General features: G+C 45.4%; 1 protein-coding gene across 1 annotated transcript in view; it reads right to left on the bottom strand.

Moving 5' to 3' along the window:
- Positions 1–10,481, bottom strand: part of KAT6B (lysine acetyltransferase 6B) — a 179,872-nt gene extending 169,391 nt beyond the window's left edge. Inside the window, 2 exon segments of the mRNA XM_068547944.1 lie at positions 1,073–1,142; positions 10,204–10,481. The gene's annotated coding sequence lies outside the window, so the exon portion shown is untranslated.
- Positions 10,482–13,481: the final 3,000 nt, after the last annotated feature.

The raw sequence follows: 13,481 nt of genomic DNA, 5'->3' as shown, positions 1-13,481 counted from the left end.
TAGTTCCCCTGGAACAATCTCAATAAATTCTTTAATATGAGGAGCCTTCATATACTTGAAAACAAGTATCTTTTGAAAACTGCTACAATCAAACCCCATTCTACCTCCAGCCCCACCTTGGACCACTCATATCCTAGTTCCTTAACATGCCCACATTCTCACAGGTTTCCAAGCACCTCCTCCTCTTGGTCACTCATTAGTTTGGCTAATGCCCATCTTAAAATCTGGCATTCCAGGCATTATCCAGTTATAAATGCAACCCAAGGTAACATGAACTTCCTTACCAGCCCTGCCACACAACTGGCTCATGCCAAGCAGGCAGTCCAACTAAAACTCCCAGATATTCTTTCAAAAATTCTGTCAAGCCGAGTCTTTTCATTCTGTTCCTTATGCAAATTTAAATGCTGGGATTTTAAAATTTTATCACAGTTCAAGTACATCTTGTTGGTTTGAGTCTGTCTTCCAACTTGTTAAAAATTGTTTTGAATCTTGATTCTGTCATCTATGTCATCTGCAAATCTAATAAGCACTCCCCTTTGTGTCATTATATAAATTACTGACTGTTAGACTTGGAACATGGTGTGTTTAGGAATGAAATCATTGGCTTTCATAGTGCAACCACTTTCACGAAAGAGCACAGGAATCACTCTGCTTTAGTAAGTTTAAAACAGGAAGCTGATCTTTCCAAAGTAAAATGGTTCGGGGCAAAATTTCATTAGAAGACATTTCACCATGTCCAAATAATTATTTCATCTTTCATCATTTATTCAGGATGAATCAACTAATTTAATTTGATTGCACAAAATAAAACTGCAGGAAGCAGGAAAAGAGGTCACAGAAAAGTATCCAATATTGCAAAGTTGCTTTCAGGCATTTTGGTTACACAAGCAAATGAATATACATTAAAACAAAACACATTTCATAACTAATAAATACTTAAAATATACCTTCATGACAAGCTGTTACCACAATCCTAACCACAATCAAAAGAATTGTTCACCTCCATTACCAACACATTTCAACAAGACTGACATTTTATATCTTAAAAATATAATAAAACAAGGGAACATACCAGAATTGGAACTCCAAGTGTTTTAACAGTCCATGACAAAAAAGAAGATTGTCCAGATCTTCAGGCAAATCTGCCAAAAGAAAAAAATGTAAATGTTAATTTGGGCATAAGGACATACCTAAAGTTCAGCAACCATCTATGGATCTCCACAACTATTCAATCCAAACAGCTGCAGTGAATTTACTGGTATACTATGTTTGGTGGTATGTTAGCTCTTTCATACCACTAAAGGGTATTTAAGAACACGGAATTCAGGACAGGACATGAAGCCCCACAGCGAGTGCCTAAAGAAGTAAACTTTCACTCTTCTTTAAGGCCAGACCTGTTCTCCAAATTTTAAAAAATCAGGTTTGTGATGGAGTCTAAAAAAGAATTCCATCATTTAAAAAAAAAAAAAAAATCCCACTATTACTCAAATAGCCAGAGAGGTATAACATTTTGTCTGGAGGAAAAAAAAAAGTCGAACATTGTTTAATGGTCAATATTAACTTTCCCAGGCAACATTCACTATTTGTCCCAAAGGCCACCTGGCATCTAGGTACTGATTGAACTATCAAGATATGGCCAATAACTGCACCTAAGAGAAGGACGCACCATTTTCCACAATAGTAAGTATGTGCTGGGACAGGTCACATTTCAGGGCAGTAGTGATCATTTTTACTTCAAGGGCAAAAAATAAATGTAAAACAACACTGTGAATAGCTGCACTTTGATAGTGTACAAAACAACCAAGCAACCTTGGATCCTCCTTCTCCCTTCCCCCAGCCACAGACACACACCCCACTCCTCAATTTAATCTCAAAATTAGCTCTCATCTGACACCAACCAACAGAGTTAATTAGGCAGAAGCAGATGTAACTCAGCAGCTCTTTGCTACAAGCCGAATCAGTGTTAAAAACATACACACACACAGAGCTAGGAGAGGAACAAAATCAGAAGTCTCTTATCTGCAGCCAATTCTCAACTAAACACATGTATATTATCTACTTTGTATATTATCCCCTGCAAATTTTTTAATCTTAGGCTGGTTTGTTTCTGACATCCCACTGGCCCCACTGTAAATTGGTATATGCTAAAAGAATAGATTGAAAACCAATTTAATTTTAGTCTAAGCAGTATCTAACTAGAAAGACAAATCTAAGGAAAAATATGCATAATTCATTCAAAAGGCAAATAGAAATGTTTCTTCCCCTGATTCAGAATTATCCATACCACTTCTCTTTTCCAGAGCCCTAGGATTTGTTTCATACGTAGATAGCATATTCTATTACAAGTATGACCCTAAAAACCATTATTCTCTTTTCATTTTTTTCTATAAAAACTTGAAAGTTGGACTCAAAGGCTATCAAAATGAGAATGAGTCATTCCAAATTAATTCTGGGGACTCATGCTACATCAAAATTAAATTATTCTATTTTCTAAGGTTTTGAATCATTTTATTTTTAACTACAAAATAACATCAGTAAATTATATGGTTGTATCATACAGTCTTATAGTAAAACACTATTTACATCACTCATTACACACTATTCTAAACAGATCTAGAGAAATGCTTAGTCCAACACTGAGCTTTTGGCTTCATTATTATTACATAAATATCAACACTATTCAGAAATACACATGTCAGCATAAGAAGAGTCAAAATATCCTGGATCATAAATAATATGTGAAGCCTCCTCTAAGCTTTTGCTAAAGCTGTGTGTTGTTTCAAAATCAATGTCATAACACTCAAGTCATGAGATTGTGGATGAGCCAAAAACAGTGGTAGAAAAAAATAAAGATTAATAGTAGCGTTTACTCTTTTGTCATCCTGAGTTTCACTTGCTAACAGTTATTTTTAGCTCTCTCACTTTTATAGGCTCCTGGATTTTTTCATAGCCTGCTATGTAATTGAGTGAGGATCCACAAATCTTAACAATATCTTCTGAAACAGAACATACACTGCTTAAGGGAAGGGACCGTAACTTCTTTTCTTCTGTAACCACCCAACACAGACGATTAGCACAGCTGCTCCAAACAGCATCCTCAGTGAACAAATATCTGCTGTCTGACAACATCAGATACATCCATACGGTGATACTGGCTAACTTTCAAGTCCTGGATGCATCTATTTCCCTTAAAATTAATGCTCAAGGCCCAAAACATGTGAATTGGGAGGTGAGGTTATAAATACTACTCAAAGAACAACCAACAAATACTTAGATGTTTTTCTGTGAGTACAGCCCTATGGTAGATGCTGTGGGTATAAGAAGCGATTAAGCACCATTTGGTGGTTCCTCAAAAAGTTAAACATAGGGCTTCCCTGGTGGCGCAGTGGTTGAGAATCTGCCTGCCAATGCAGGGGACACGGGTTCGAGCCCTGGTCCAGGAAGATCCCACATGCCACGGAGCAACTAAGCCTGTGTGCCACAACTACTGAGCCTGCAAGCCACAACTACTGAGCCCATGCACCACAACTACTGAAGCCTGCACACCGAGAGCCTGAGCTCCGCAACAAGGGAAGCCACCGCAATGAGAAGCCCACGCAGCGCAACGAAGAGTAGCCCCCGCTTGCTGAAAGTAGAGAAAGCCCACGCGCAGCAACGAAGACCCAATGCAGCCAAAAATAAATAAATAAAGTAAATTTATAAAAACAAATAATAAAATAAAATGGTTAGTTTTATGTTATGTGAATTTCACCCCAAATTATTTTTTTAAAAAAGAAATAAAGCACTAAACTATAATAATAGCAACCATTGTCCGACACCTACTGTGGACCAGGCACTTTACATAGATTATCAGTAAACCTTAAAATAACCCTGTAAGGTAGCATTGTTGCCCGCATTTTGCAAAAGAAAAACTGATTCCTGAAGGTCCAGACCTCAGACCACTAAGTCATGAAAGATTTTAATTCAGATGCTAAAACCTAAACACTTTCCTGTCTCTCCATTGGTTTTCAAACTAGGCTCCTTGGATCTCTTGTGAGAAAGTGCCTTGGGTATGGGCACCACCTGCAGGTGCCCTTGTGGGTTAAACACTAGGGCCACCATAATCCTTTGTACCAAACAAAGCATCTCTACCTTAACTATTCTATGTATAATGGGCTTCTCCATAAGATTCACTTCAAAGAAGGGATTCCGCTGAATACAGAAGGAAAAAAGTCTGAAAACAACCGTGACTATTCCTTGTTGAGTGTGGATGGGTAGAACATCCCTTGGACGGAGAGGACTTAAACTGGACCTTGAAAGACAAGGCAGAACTTGGACAACTGCCTGGCCTCTCCATCCCAATTCAAATCCTTTGTGGCCCAGTGCAAACAGACACCTTCTCAGAAGTCCTACGTCACTTTGTCTAACAGGAAGCTTTTAGCTTTCTTATTATTTGGCATTCATTTTCCACTTTGTATTTTGCTTACTCATACACGGACCTCGTCTCCCCTACTAGACTGTACAATTCTTAAGAACAGGACTCATGTTTGATTCATCTTGGCGTGCCCCAAGACTTCCCAGGACCACAACTTAACATAAGAGGGGCTCAATGCCTATTTGTTAAATGAATGCATCAGTAAATGAATGAAGGGAATCTAGGAGAAGGCACAGAGCTAAGAATGAGCTGTCAGACCAAAGGGATACCTAATCCATGTGCATGCCTGGAGCGGGGATGTGTTGAAGAGGAATAAGAAATAAAGTTGGCTGTGACAAAAGCCAGGCTGAGGCGTGTGAACATGACAGATGAAGTAACAGAAAGCCACTGCAGGAGTAGTGACACAATAAGGTATAGTGGAGTGCAAGCACACACACACATGCACGCACACACAAATTTGTTGAACGTTTGAATAATTCTGGCAATGGTATCCATCCAGTATAGGCTGGAAGGAAGTATGACTGAAGGAACAAACAAAAGCAACCAGTATTTCCTCTCTCCACATATCAATCGTGTTCAACTTATATTTATGAGCCTAACTCAGCAGCAAGCCCAGAGTAGGCACTCCCTAAATGTTAGCTGAATTGAATATTTAATTCCCCATCTTTTTAGAATAATACTAAGTTCTTTCTCACTACTCATTAACAAAGAGAGTTTTCAATTCATAAGCTAATAACGTTTTCCAAGGATTTCTAAGAGGCTAAATCACCATGAAAATTATCATTTCAACTAATACATATTATATTAATTGGAAGTTTAATTTTTCATGTCATGCGCTCCTAGTTGACAATATCCTTGTTATGTCATTAAACTATAATTGTGTAAATCTGCTTCAACAAACAATAACTGAACCATCAATAAACTATTATGGCTTCCACAATCCCTAGCAAAGATTAGTTTCAACATCATCATCATAAATTAGTAGAGACATGTCCCAAATCTCCTGGTGAAGCCCATGAATTACGTTTGCATAGTCATCCCTACATTTAAGTGCTCAACAGTTTCAGTCTCTAAACTTTAATCACACTGTTAGGAACCTCACAGGAAATTTGATCCCTTGTAAAACAGAGGATTTTAGAGACAAGATGAAAAGTCATGTGAAGTCATCAGGCCTTTGGAGCCAGGGTACACTGATTAGTAATGATGATATTATAACTAAGCACTTTCACTTAAGAAATAATCAACTAAATTTAGAGCGTCTTTTTTGGCATTTTAAAATTGCTATTCAATCCTAGTTTTCTTCCAAATCTCAAATGAGCTTTAGCTGGGTTTTAATGACAAAGACTGAGAATGACATATTAAGAAAAAAATCTGACATCTGAATCTTTTAAAGATTATTTTGAAAATACACCTCATTTCAGAATTCTGCATTAACTTTATCACAGATGTCTTCAAACAGGATATCCAGTGTAGCCTTAAAACACATTAGGGTTGCCCTCTGAGAATCTCAAGAAAATTACAGATCTATTTTTTAAAAGGAACACATGTACAGACAGACATTTGCATACAATTTCAAGGGCTTACAGAACCTCTACTGCCCATCCAAGGACCTCTTAAGGTCCACGCACTACTCTACCTATTTTAACATACACAGAGAGGTCAACAGTTTTATCCAGTTTCACAATAATTATCTCTATGAGTGCTTAAAGTAGGACATATTACATTAAAAGAAAGTTATTCTCATCGGTTTTGGATCTTATCAAACAGGCTTGTGAAATCTTATTTATTAACAAGGTGATGTGCTATGATGGGATGGATCTAGAGAGTTCAGGAATCAAGTCCCCACCTTGTCAGCTACCTAAACTGTGGGATATTGGACATGTTACTGAATCAATCTAAGTCTCAGTTTTCCCGCTTGTAAAAATGAGAAAAATGTACAGTTTTGCAGAACTGTAAAGAGGAATAATTGAGATAACAAATATGAAAGAACCAAGGATGGTGGCAGACACATAGCAGGAACACAATAAAATGCTAGCTCATAAAAGGAAAAAGGGCAATTCAGTCAGCTGGAGACCTGTAAAATCTAACCTGGCTGAACTTCTGTCTATATGACCATTTTCTCCTATGAGACAGGGGAAGTCAGCACCTGGCTCTTAGTTATAGTTGCAGACAAGTAAAAATTCAAGACCGAGAACAGAAGAAAGTGAAGAAAAGCAAAAATAGATCTGTAATGGCGAGGATGGGGCAAAAGAGTATATTTGACTCATAATCATACATCTTTTAAGGTCAGTAAAGCTTCTAGAATACTGATAGGAGAATATCTACTTAACCTGAGGGTAGGAAAAGAGTCTTAAAACAAGACACAAAAAACACTAACCATAAAGAAAAGACCAGTAAATTTGACTCCATTAAAATTAAGAAGTTCTGTTCATTAAAAGATACCATAAAGAGAATGAAAAGGCAAGCCAGAGAATGGAGGAAGGCATTTGCAACACACACACAGGACAAAGAATTTGCATCCAGAGTAAATAAAGAACTTCTAAATAGCAATGAAAGATACAAGGACCAATTTACAAAAAGGCCGGTGGGGGTGGGGGCAGACTTAAACAGGAACTTTACAAACGAGGAAATCCAGGGAGCCGATAAATATATGAAAAGCTGTTCAACCTCCTTACTAATCAGGTAAATGCGAAGTTTACCAGATTGGCTAAATTGAAAAAACTAAGTTGGGGAGGATGAGAAGCCAGGGATCGCACATATTATATTTATATATATATATGAGGTAATATACTGGAGGGAGTATAATGTGGTACAAGACTTTGGAAAACAGTCTGACTGGTACCTAGTAAAGTTGAAGACAAGCATACCACGTGACTAGGGCAACCATACAGCTCATCATCCAAATCCAGACACTGCTGAGAATTAAAGGTGCTATACTACTAATTACACCGGGACAACAGGCATAAACCAGCATAAACGGTCACGCTGCCTGTGAACCAGCAGTTCCATTCCTAGGTGTACACCTCAGAGAGACTGTGCACGTGCGCACCAGATGACGGATACAGGAACACTCACAGCAGCTTAGTTCACAATTTCCCAACACTAGAAACAACTCAAATATCCAGCAAGAGTGGAATGGATGATACAAAAATTGTGGAAGATTGTGGGAGTCCTAAAAAAAGGCGCTTAAAGGTGCTTTGGAAATGCAAATTAAAGCATTACAGGGAAGAAATATCCCTTCCTCACACTTCTCCCATCCACTAGTCATTTACTGTTCTATAAGCAAAGATGGATCACTATAGCTCACACATCCCTGCTTTCATAAAACAATTCCTTTTCTCTCGCTTGATAAAAATACAGGCATCCGTATACACGAAAACTGAAATTATTGTGTCGCGAACTATCGAAGAGACTGAAAAGTCACCTGTGAGGAACCCTGGCATTTAATAAAGCCATATCGGTTGGCTAAATCTTTTAACTGGTATTCGAAAGTCCATGAAAGTTTCTGAAGTACATTAACATTATTTATGGAACTTTCTCAACTACCTTCCAATACTCACCCTATTTTACCTTTCATTCCCGTTATGCCTTACATCTGACAAGCAGTGCAGAGACAAACATTTGGTGTAACGGCAATGACATAACATCCACTCTACTCAGAGGCCTGGGTTTGGCTGGTAGGCAAAATTTCAACGGACCGTGTCATTACCACCAGCCAGTCATTCCCCTAAGTTCCTCCTTTAATGTTAAAACCTTCCTCTGCCTCTATCTTTTCTTCTGCTTTTTTTCTTTAACCATCACTTCACCTCAACCCTCAACCCTAAGTATAAGTTCTCAGGTAAGAATCTTATCCTTTACTGAAACATGCATCACGCTTTCCTTCTTAAAAACATGAAGAAAAAAAAAAAAACTCTGCCCAAATTCATTTTGATAAATGTGTGAAGAATTTATGAATAAAAAAAAGAATGGAGGGCTTCCCTGGTGGCGCAGTAGTTAAGAACCCGCCTGCCAATGCAGGGGACACGGGTTCAAGCTCTGGTCTGGGAAGATCCCACATGCCCCAGAGCACCTAAGCCCGTGCGCCACAGCTACTGAGCCTGCGCTCCAGGACCCTTGAGCCACAACTACTGAGCCTGCGTGCCACAACTACTGAAGCCCGCGTGCCTAGAGCCTGTGCTCCACAACAAGAGAAGTCACCACGATGAGAAGCCCACGCATCACAACAAACAGCAGCCCCCGCTCCACGCAACTAAAGGAAGCCCGCGTGCAGCAATGAATACCCGATGCAGCCAAAAATAAACATATACATAAATAAATAAATTGATAAAAAAAAAAAAAGAATGGAATGTTTTACTTCAGGGCTATCCCAGAAAATCTAGGGTACACAAGACAGGAAGAATGTACTTTACTCATAGTCATACAAAACAAACAAGCCAACAAACACACACCTTTTTTGGAGTACCACATAACTATCCCAACATTCCCATTAGCTACTCCCACCTCCTGTCCCTATATGGAGGAGTCTTCATATACTCTTTCTCTTTACCTTGAATTTCTGGGTACCTCCACCCCAAACTTGTTTCATTGGTTCTCTTTTCCTATTTTCCACGTTTGTAATCTAATCCCTCCTCTGCCTTTGCCCCTTGTCTCACACCACTCCCTGCACTCACCTCAGACCAAAGTGCTTACGAATTCAAAACTACACAATGCCCTTTCCCAAGGTAGTACTCAGGGAGCCTCCTTCTGAGACAGACACCCTGTTCCCCCTTTCCTGACCCCAGCTCAAGTTACACCCAAGAAATCCAGCCTATCAAACAACCCTGTATCCCAAACTAACACCTTTCTCTGCTGCCCCATCCTCACTCTGGGTGCAGTCCAAATCACATTCACCCAGCCCCACCCATCTTTCTTCACACCTGTCACCCTTTCCAATCCCCTGACCCCATGAGATTTTCTGCTAGACATATTTTGCATATATCTAAGTTCTAAGTAGCCTCCCTTCACATTTAAGTCTGCTGTGGTGTCTTATCTTTCAGAGACTCCCGAGAATATCCGTCCCAGCCCTCCATGTTTTTTTTAATGCTTCCTATTCCCCAAAGCTAGCAAACCTTTCTATTCCAACATGCCGATTCACCCACATACCTCCTTCCCACCACAGTAAGTGTACCTGTTTCTCAGTTTCCCCAATACTTCCTCCAATCCAATATCTACTCTGTATCGCTTTCTCAACACTACTCCACATCTACCACACCCAAATCCATTCTTACTCTGCCCCCAGATAACTGCAATCTCACCCTTCTGCACCATTTCACCCGCCCCTCGGTCCCCCTTCCACATCTCCAATTTTGCACTCTCCCCACTCTCCCCTCTGCACCTGCCTGCACACCTCCAGTTTCCCCTCCCACCCACCCCCTCACTGGGAGTGTACTTCCCAGACACTCACTGGCCCCCCCACCGTTCCTACTGGGTCTCTCCCACTCAGAAAACCCCTCCAAACCCCCGCCTTCCGACCACCCGAGCCCCGCCCCCACCCATATCGCCCCGCCCCCTCCATCCTCGAGCCCCGCCCCTTGCCCTGGAGGCCCCGCTGAGGGGCGGGGCCTGTCCCTCCTCCCCTTTCCCCCGCCCCCTACCGTCACGCTCAGGGGCAGCCTGACCCCGAGCGGCCCCGCGGTGACCCTCGCGCAGAGGCCTGTGGGAGGGGCGTCACAGGCCCCCGATTTCCCCCCCGGCCGTCCCCCTCCCGCCCAGTCTCCTCCCCCTGGGAACGCGCGGGATGGGTGACAGACCTGGCCGCGCGCCACCGCCACCGCACCTGCTGGGGGCGCTGCCGCTGCCTGAGAAAGAAGCCGCGGCTGCCGCCTGGAGGAGGTGCCGTCGCCTCCGCCACCGCTGCCGCCGCCGCCAGGGGTAGGAGCTAAGCCGCCGCCATTTTGTGTCCCCCTGTTGTTGTCGTTGACATGAATCCGACATGACACTGATTACAGCCCAATGGAGTCTCATTAAACCCGAGCCGCGGCCCCGCCCCGGCGCTGCTCCATTGGGCTAGACCGCAGACACTTAGGGCCACCCGTTGGCCTAAGGGTCTGTCCGTCACCCACACAGTAACCACTCTGCAGCCCATTGGGGTAGGATCCTGCCGGTCATCTCGCCTCCGCATAGCCACACCCCTCGACCCATCATCCCCCCCTCCGGCACCACCCCGGGGGAGGGTCCACTGCCAGTACCAATCAACAGACCTCTGGGCCCGCCTCTTCTGGGCACCTATTGGTCCAACCCTTTTTCTCTCTCCCAGACACCGCGCCACCTCTACTTCCACCTACCCGCCCCTTCTACCTCTAGAAATGGATTGGGTCTACTCGCAGGAGAGGCACTTGGCCTTATTGGCTGCAGACAACGCCAATCAGAGGGCCTAGTCCCTCTCCCCTCCCCCACAACCCCAAAGCCCCTAGCCCGCAGCTAAAGTTTGTGTGAGAGCTGATCGCTGGCGGCGGCCGCAGGATTTAGGGGTGGGCGCGGGCGGGCGCGCGCGGGCGGGCACGCGAAGTTAAAATTCGAGGTTCTCAGTCGCCAGCTCCTGTGGTGGAGCGCGCGGACGAGCGCGCCTCCTAGAGCGTTCCATCCCGCCCCCTCCTCCACCCTCTCGCGTCCCGTCCCGGGCGACTACTCGCCCGCCCCCTGGCTCGCATCCTTACCCCCCACGCACCCCTACCCTGCAAGCCTCAGGCCGGGTGCTGGCAGTACGATGTAGCTGCACCCTCCTCGCCATCCCATGCCGAGGGGGAGCAAGCCCTTACCCGCCGGGCGTGCACCCCCCCGGCTGCACACTCGCCAGTGTCTGCAAGCACGTGCACCGTTCGCCGCTGCCTCCAGCCACCCCGGTCCCCGGCTAACCTCGCCTGCAGCCCGGCCAATCGCTTGCTGCCCTTTGTTGCTGCAGCCCGGGTCTCCCCGCTGCCTTCCTCAGCCTCCGCCTCGTCCTTTGCCAGCCGCCCGGGTCCGCAGCGCCGCGCTCCCCCCGCCCGGGACCCACCGCCGCCGCCTCCTTCTCCTCCTCCGCCTCCTCCTCCTCGGCTCCGGGCTGCAGCGCACAGAGCCCGAGGCAGCGCCGCCCAGCCCCGCTCCCCCCGCGCCGCTAGCTAGCCCGCCCGGCCCGGCCGGGGGCGCAGCCTGGACCCCGCCCGCCCCAGTCCCCGCCCCGGGGGTACCTGCCTCCGCCCTGGGGGGCTCCGCTTGCCGCCCTCGGGGGAGGGCGGGGATGCCGGTGTCCGCGGGAGGATGGGGACGCCTGGGCCGTTTGGGGCGGGGAGTGTGCCCGCCAGGGCTGGGACTGAGAGGTGCGGTCCTCGCCAACGCGCCCCCCCTCCCGCCGCTGTGGGCCCCAAACTTCGTCCTCCCTCCGGGCCTTGTACCCTCGGGCGATCGCGGCAGTTTTGGGGTGGGGGATGCCTCAGGAACTGTGTCTACCCTGATCAGGAGGAAGAGGGAGCAGTGACATTCAGCGACTGCGGACAGGGCACGGCGGCGGCATCCTTGGGTGGGAGTGGGGATGTCACACGCGGGCTGGAGGGGGAAGCTGCCCCTCAAGATGCCCTCTCCCGGCCTGCGAGGAGCTGGAGAGCTCTAAGCTGCGTTCTCAGTGCTTTCTTGGGCGGTGCAGCCGGATGGCAGAGGGGTTGGGGGGCGGGGGGAGACGGCTGGGGGGCCCTTCCCCCTCTCCTCTAGCCAGCGCTCGAAGGAAGGCTGATGGCGAAGTTCGGTTTTCCAGGCTTCCCCTGGGCCCCCCGAGTTCCTGAGGCCCACAAGAGGGAGGCTGGGGACTCCTCTGGCCGCCCAGGCGAGGCCACTCTGACGCTGCCCACATGCCTCCCAGCGCCCTCCAGACTCCGAAGAGAGAGTCCCTCGTTCTTCCCGGAGATGGGTGGGATGCTGGCAGGGGAAACCTCCGAAAATAGAAAAAGTAGCCTCGAGAAATGGCTTCTACAGAGTTTGAGTACGAAGTTTCCCTTCTGAGGCGCCATTTCTTGGCGAGGGGGAGGAGAACTACGGCTTTGTAAAAGAACCAAGTTTCAGGCATGGTGGCCTAGGTGGAAAACCACCTGTTGACTGAAGTCTGTCCCAGGGCTATCTTGGGCCCTGGCAGGGTGACACATGGTCCCAGGGAGAGGAGTCCCCTGGTTGGCTCTAGCATCCTCATGGCACTGACACTGCAACAGCAGCATCTTCAACTTCCCATTAGAAACCATTGTACAGACTAGGTAGGTACTTTGTTAGAGCAGCTTATCTCAAACAAAACAAGCAGCACAGCCCAGTCATCAAATGCAGAGCTCAGCACACACTTCACTTTTTAAAGATGGTCTGCTTCTCTGGAGTGTGAGCTGCCCCTACTGATATGCTTCCTGGCAGCAAGGTGAGAAAGGAGCTAAGACAAAGGGCACAGAGTTGGATGAAAGGATAGAAAAAGGGAGAGGGGGAGCAGAAGAGTTGTAATACTACACTCAAAACTGTCACCGGTTCCATTATAAATCCCTTTTATAGGTGTTTTATTACTTGGTTGTTAGTTTTTAAAACACAAACCTCTTTAGATTAAATCTTGGCATTCACCGGCTCAGCTCAGGGAAACAAAACACAGGGAAAGCTCCACCATCCGCCATTCGCTTGGCTACTTTTGAGTTACATTACTGATAAAACAAACAAACAGCAGGTTGGGTTTCCTCAGAGTCTCTACCTCTTTTATTTAGTATCTTCAGTAGCCGACTCAAGGTGAATTTTTACAAGCCATTAGTTTATAATTCAGTCTAGTTCATTTAGGTATTTCAAAGAGAAGGACATTTATAAGGTGTGCTTTTTTTTATAATGCAGGTGCTGGGATTTTTATTCCCCAAGAAATTACTAAGTAAACTTGAGAATCCTGGCACACACTTCAGCCTTTATGCTCTATCTTTTTTCCTATGGTCTGCCCAGATGCACTTTATTTTGTAACTTAGATTTGAGTCTCCTAGCCTGCATTTTATCTCAAGCAGTAAAAATAAACCATGTCTTAATTAAAAACAAGTTTCAAAACCCC

Source organism: Eschrichtius robustus, chromosome 7 (genome assembly GCF_028021215.1).
Source record: "Eschrichtius robustus isolate mEscRob2 chromosome 7, mEscRob2.pri, whole genome shotgun sequence".
NCBI lineage: Eukaryota > Metazoa > Chordata > Mammalia > Artiodactyla > Eschrichtiidae > Eschrichtius > Eschrichtius robustus.
Note: the sequence above shows the minus strand (reverse complement) of the source record. Positions and strands in the feature narration are given on the sequence as shown.